Genomic DNA, 6,547 nt, shown 5'->3' on the forward strand with positions numbered 1-6,547 from the left:
TGCAGGCGGCGTGAGCGGGGCGGGAAGGTGTCACCGCTGTCCCCCGCCTGCCCGCGCGGCCTGGTGGGCGCCGGTGAGGTTTGCCCTGGCCCTCCCTCTCGCGCTTTTCTGAGGGATCTTGTGAGGCGCAAGTAAGTGGGTAATTTTAAACTGCCGTTAGGTCTCGTTGATACCCAACTGTAAAGGTGTTTGCGCCTCCGAACCGCCCTGCATTAGGAACAGGCTAGTTTGGAAACTCATGAGGGACCCAGTGGGAAGGCAGCTGGTGAATTGTAAGAAGGGAATACGTTTCAGGTGCGACAGTCTTTATTCTTGTCTGGACCTTCTGTTTAGTAATGCAAGGAAGATGACGGGATGTCGTTGCGGGGGCACTAACAAAAAACCCGTTTGCACTGATAAAACAACTGACTGAGTCCCCTTTGCCGAAGATGGTATGCAAAAACCAGTGTTGCAAAGCTGATTAAAAACCAACAACTTTGAATCGAATTTTGTACTCAAACACATATGCAAGATACATATAAAAGCCTGGCTGATGCACCTGCTAGCGTGCTCAGCTTTAAATACTTGCCTCAAGCAGCTCAGATTTGCCCCAGCTCCTCCAGCCTGCGTAGCAGCTTTGTTTGCACCTTGCTTTCAGAACACAAACTCAAGATCAGCATTTGACACTTAAGCAGGAATGCCACTGTTTATTTTCAAATACAGGGGTTACAGGTCTTTTGTTTAATCCAGGCAAAATTGTAATTTTCAGTTCCCATGTTGAATTTATTCACGTCGGCAGAAGTCCTGCTTTGTGAGTTCACTTAGGTAAAACGTTTACTTTGTTGTAGTTGACTGTTACTATGAGTGTGATGTGTTTCTAACCTCCCTTTATTTCTGAGGTGACACCAAGTTAACTGATTCATTAAAGCGGTGTTGAATCTTACAGCAACCTCTAACAAAACGTTTCATGGTGAATTTGTTCAATTTGTTTTGAAAAGCCTTCAGTGACAGGAACTGCATGATCTGTTGATGTAATTCCATTACATGATGATTTTTATAGTTCACTGAGTTTTTTCCCTAATATATTCTGTGGTGCACATGATGCCAGTGATTACTTGTTCTATCCTCGGTGGGTATAAAGATATTCCATTTTTGTCTTTTACGTGCAGAAGAACTTGAAGATTATAACTTTGCCCTTTCCTCTTTTCACATTTTTCTATACTAAACAAATTTTGTTCTCTTAGTATTTTCCTACTGATCATGTGTTTTTAAAGTTTAGATTTTTTTTCCACTCTATCTGCAGTTTTCTCTAAATGTGGTGTTTAATCCGTACGTTGTTTGCCAGCAGCTGTGTGTTTCACTGCTGCTGAACAGAGCAAAATACTTGTTTCTTGTGTCTTAGATCTTCATAGTGCCAAGTTTGTCATCCTTTTTCTTCCACTGTACCTCATTGCACTCTCACTCTTACTCTCTAACTGCAACCCACTGTAACTTTCAGATTTTTTTCCTGTGTTTTTGTTGTCTGGCTAGTTTTTCCCCTTGTATTTGAATTTGTTTTCTTGATCATCATTGTAGTACTTTACGTCTGTCTCTATAGAATTTTCAGATCATCATTCTGAGTTCTGCTTTTGTTTGCTAAACTGCTTGCAATCTTTCCCACCTTAGTTATCAGCCCACATTCTGAAAGTGTGCTTCCTCAGTTTCATTGTCAGTGTAATAAGGAAAATATGAAATAAAGCTAGGTGCATGGCAGATCATTGTGGAACTCCATTTGACTCCCAGTTTGCAAGAGAAGTATTCCTAATTACTTCTTTGTATAGTAGTCATAACTGCTCTTCAGTGTAGGCCATAATTCCCTACTCAGCTTGTCCCACTCTCAGGTGACTTAGATTAAAAGCCCAATCAAAGCCAAGTTTGTCACATCTGTGGCTTCTCCCTTGCTCACTGTGTCAGGAAAAGATTTGTTCTTGACAAATTCACATTATCTGCTTTTTATTATCATATTGTCGTCTTAGATGCTCAATGACTGACTGCTTAATAACTTGTTCCAGTATCTTCCCTATCTATCTAAAGACAGCAGTTAGGTTGACTGGCTCTCTTGCGCTTCTCCAGTGTCCTGGGACCTCTCTCTTAATTTTCTCTGGCCTTTCAAGTGTTACAGAGTCCTGCTTGTTTCTTTTATACTTACAAAGCCACCAATTTTCCCACTCATGTACCCTTCCTGCTGCCAAGTTTCCTAAAATACAGTAAGAATAATTTGGTAGCTGGAAGACGATGGGAAAATAGATGTTTTGGGAACATGTGCTGCCCAATTAGGTATGGACACAGCATCCTGGGAAAGGGATAAGTTATATGACTGTTGGACACCATGACTTTACACACTTGATCCATCTCAAACATTTTCAAAACATCTTTTCTCAGGAACAATGAATCAAAAAATAAAAGACTCCTTCTGGTGGATTCAAATATTGACCTACAAGCTGGATTTTAGCCTCAGGAACCTAATTATATTCTGAAAGTAATGAGTTTTCTGCTAGAAAGCTTGGCCAACCTTTAGTAGTGTGCTGCTTCCAGTAAGTCGTATAGATTGCATTAGTTTTAACATATATATCTACTCAGAAAAAACCTGTTACAAGTCATATCATGGCCACAGAAAGAAAAATGTAATAACTTTTAGTGGAATCAGTTTGGAGTGTATTTGTGTTAGAGCCTATACTTCAGTCGTATTGAAGCAGTGCACTGGAAGTAATTGTGTGCATTGTAAAACTGGGCACATAACTGTGGTGGAAGCTAAGGTAAGGGGAGAAATGTTCTGAAATATCCTGCAGTTATTTGTCTTTCTATGACAGCACTTTGGCTTGAAGGTCTGCTAATCATTGGAAAACAGTTTTTATTGTCATCAGATGACAGTATTTCAAATCCGCTTTAATGCATTCTCGCGTCTTGATTGTACATGTGTGACACATGGCTGTTGTGGACAGCGAGCAGTAAGTTCCCAAGGAGAAACTTGCTTATCTCCATCTGAGATGCACTGTCTCACTTGGCTGCTGGAATGCATTATTCTTTAATGGTGCCTTTCAGGTAATCACATGCAGAGACGTATCAGACCATCATCTTAACAACATTAGTCTCTTTTTATTAATGAGTTTGGTGCACTCTGACACTTGAAAGTGTTCCAGATACAGAAATACAGCATTTGCCAGAGAACAATGGCCTCTGTACGCAAGCAGCGTATCACACAGATACAGAGCCTTGTTGCACTTGGAGAGGCTGTACATAGGTGCAGTTGGATGATTTTCTTTCCCTCCACTCTTTAAAACAATTATTCTTACCCCTGCGCATCTGACAACTGCAGCCTACATTACAAAGACTCTTTGAACAACAGGATAGACAAATATTATTTCCGTCTTGCCCATAAAGAAATTGAGGCACATAAAAGCCAGGTGACTTGTCTAATAAGATGCCATCTCGCTTTGATTTTGTGGATGTAGAAGCACATGGTTAGTGGAATTTGAGTGTCCAACTACCTTAGATCTTTTTGCAAAGTTGGGGGAAAATATATATGAAGTAGACTCTCCTGGGGTAGGTTGCCAGAGCTTGCAGTCTTGTAATTTTGACCACAATCTTGAATGTATCCGGAGATGAGCAGTTCAGCTCACTTCAACAGAAAATTTTACAACTTGTATATGTTTATTGTTGTTGTTATTATCATCAGTTCATTGGTAAAACCCCCAGCTTAGAGAATATCAACATGGAAATCCTCAGTTTAGACAGGGAAGAAAATGAGTAATTTTTTAAAATGCTTTGATTCATCAGTGGAAAAGACTTCATGTTTTGGAAAATGGATCTTAGAAAATAGGAAGTGAATCAGCCATTTCTAGAACTTGACAACAGTGAGTCCTGGGTTCCTCATGGTCCAGCATATCATGGTGTGATCAAATTTTCAGCTGAAGACTATAAAGGCAATAGAGCTCATGGGACAGCTGTGGAATATACCTTGGTTTACAGGAGTTTCATTTGGGAACCAGTAATCTCAACCATACTGGATTAGCTGGTAAAATGGGATAACTTTGGTGAAGAGCTGTCGTTCAGAGCTGATCATATAAACCGACAAAACTCTTCCCTGCTAATAGACTTCCCTGAACAAGTGCACATTTATAAAATAATTTTTCTTTTAATAATTTTCAAATTATGTAGTTTTTGTTGCAAAATAGTTGCAGTTAAAAAAAAAAAGGCAATTTAACCTTCCAGGAAAAGATGCAAAATCTCCCCAAAAGACACTTTCCTAATGCTTGAGAAGATTTGCTTCTTTGGTCTTAAAACAAGACTCAGTTTCACTAGAGTGCCAGCTGGTGATTACATTGATTTTTTTCTTTTTTTTCAGCTGCAAAGTGGCCTGACCCTTTCAGTTGTAAGCTTGCATGACAGAACCAACCACAAATACAAGTTTCCTTACTTAATGGCTAACTGTCATTTGCAGCATTTCATCACAGGGAAAAATAAAACATTGTATGCAGCATGAGGAAAAAAATAAGCAAAATGCTATCAGGGACCCTTTAAATAGTTATTGCATAGTGAGTCTTCCTATGAGCATCAAAAATATGACACGGTTTCTTCTTGAACTAGTGTTTCCAAATTTACTGCTAATTTACTTCTTGAGCAGATAGGCTATGTACATTGAGAAGATGTAGCTGATAAAATAACAGAATCTTTGGCCCTCTGACAGCCAAATGAAAACTGCTAAAAAATGTAACTTTCCTTTGTTCCAGGAGCTCATTTTGGGTTTGATGCTGCCACCTTTATGACATTACGTGCTATATAAAATACCACCCTAGAAATATAAAGTTGACAGGTTCAGAATCCATGGGATAAATTACCTCCTACTCTAGCCACGTCTTGGCTTTGGCTTGCAGAAATTGCCATCTACTACTTAAAAGTAGTTTTAGATGCATTGATGACTCTTCTGATGGGGTGGCTCAAATAGTTGACAGTATGATAGTCAAAGTTATCTAGTATTACCTAATGAAAAATTCGATGTTAATCTCCCTTTATCACCCAGAGTTGTCTCTCCGGGTCCTTCAGGTTGTAGGTGCTATTCTTAATAACTTTGACACATCTGTTCTAATTGTATGTTGGTTTGGTTTTTTTAATAATGTCAAAAACTGAAGAAATTCAGGAATTACTCAGTGAACTATTGCCAGGAATAAAGAAAAGTTACAAACTTTCCTTTCAGTTGGCAATAAAAAATAGTAGGATTTGATGACAGAGCCAGTGGTTATTTAGAGAATTGTTCCAGGCAGATTGATGTGGATAAAATTTATACTTAAGAATGTTGTGTCAGAGCTGTTAATTTTTTGAAAGCACATCTAGACCGTTGTTAATATATGAACCCAACAGATCTGTGTAGGCTCTGGAGAAGCTTGGAAGGATGGACATTACCTTTGAGCAAGGAGCCGCTAAGCTATAATAAGAATCATAGAATCATCATTTAGGTTGGAAGGAACCTCCAACCTGCTCAAAACAGGTCTAACCAGACGCGGCTGCTCCAGGCTGTGTCCAGGAGAGTCCTGAACACCTCCAAAGATGGAGGTTGCACACCTCCTCTGGGGAGCCTGTGCCAGTGTTTGACCATCCTCTTGGTAAATTTTTTTTTCCTAATACGTAGCTGGAATGTCCCATGTTTCAACTTGTGTCCTTTGCATTTTTTGCTATCACTGTGCACCTTCGAGAAGCGCCTAGCTCCATCTTTTTGGTGTCTTTCAGTTAGGTAGTTGTAGACAGCAGTAGGGTCACCCTCAGCCTTCTCTTCTCCAAGCTGAGCAGGCTCGGTTCTCCCAGCCTCATCTCACGTGTCGTGTTCTCCAGCCCCTGACTGTCTTGGTGGCCAGTGGCTAAACACTAAAAATGGAACCTTTTATCTTTTTCTGTTCAATAGTGTCTGTTTCATTTAAGACAAGGGAATAGTGCGCCTCTGAAAAGTGTTTTTGGCTGTTCAGTTGAGCATTTTAGTGTCAGTTTCTAAAATGTTATAGTGATCTGGTATACCCAGGTGGGATACTCTGTTAATCATTAACTGGCTGGTGAGAAACAGTGGTAATAGGGAACACCTATTGCTGTGAGTCTGAAGAGGGCTTTTTCCATGAATATTGACCTTTAACTATAATTGTGGCTACCAGAAATAATGACCAAAAGTACTATTTCCTGGAAGTAAGCACTGTGCTTGGCCTAATCCTCCCAAACTATTTTGTGTTTACTTGTGTCCTTACACAGATGGAAACCAGAGGCACTGGTGCCTAAGCAACATGCCAGGGTCACTCAGTAGTGTTTTGTGGGTGGAGCCCAGTAGTTCTCTCTCAGCCAACAAAATGGAAAGAAAAAACAGCGTAAGGTTTGATAAAGGGAGTAAATTTTGTATAGCTGGGCTTTGGAACACAGTGCTGCAGCTTAATACTAAGAATGAGAGCTTAGCAAGTATTTGCGTGTATAACAAGAATATCCCCCGATCAGATGAACACATACAAAAGGTAGAAATTTGTTTTTTCTCACGCTAATGCCTAATCGAGAAGTA

At 39.9% G+C, this 6,547-nt stretch overlaps 1 protein-coding gene across 1 annotated transcript in view; it reads right to left on the bottom strand.

Annotated features, from left to right (window-relative positions):
* Positions 1–6,268, bottom strand: part of BLZF1 (basic leucine zipper nuclear factor 1) — a 15,185-nt gene extending 8,917 nt beyond the window's left edge. The window contains exons 1-2 of the mRNA XM_019474728.1: positions 6,258–6,268; positions 100–103 (exon numbers count right to left, since the gene is read on the bottom strand). The gene's annotated coding sequence lies outside the window, so the exon portion shown is untranslated. The remainder of the gene's footprint in view (positions 1–99; positions 104–6,257) is intronic.
* Positions 6,269–6,547: the final 279 nt, after the last annotated feature.

This window comes from Aptenodytes forsteri, unplaced genomic scaffold (assembly GCF_000699145.1).
Source record: "Aptenodytes forsteri isolate BGI_AS27 unplaced genomic scaffold, ASM69914v1 Scaffold61, whole genome shotgun sequence".
In the NCBI taxonomy this organism is placed as follows: domain Eukaryota; kingdom Metazoa; phylum Chordata; class Aves; order Sphenisciformes; family Spheniscidae; genus Aptenodytes; species Aptenodytes forsteri.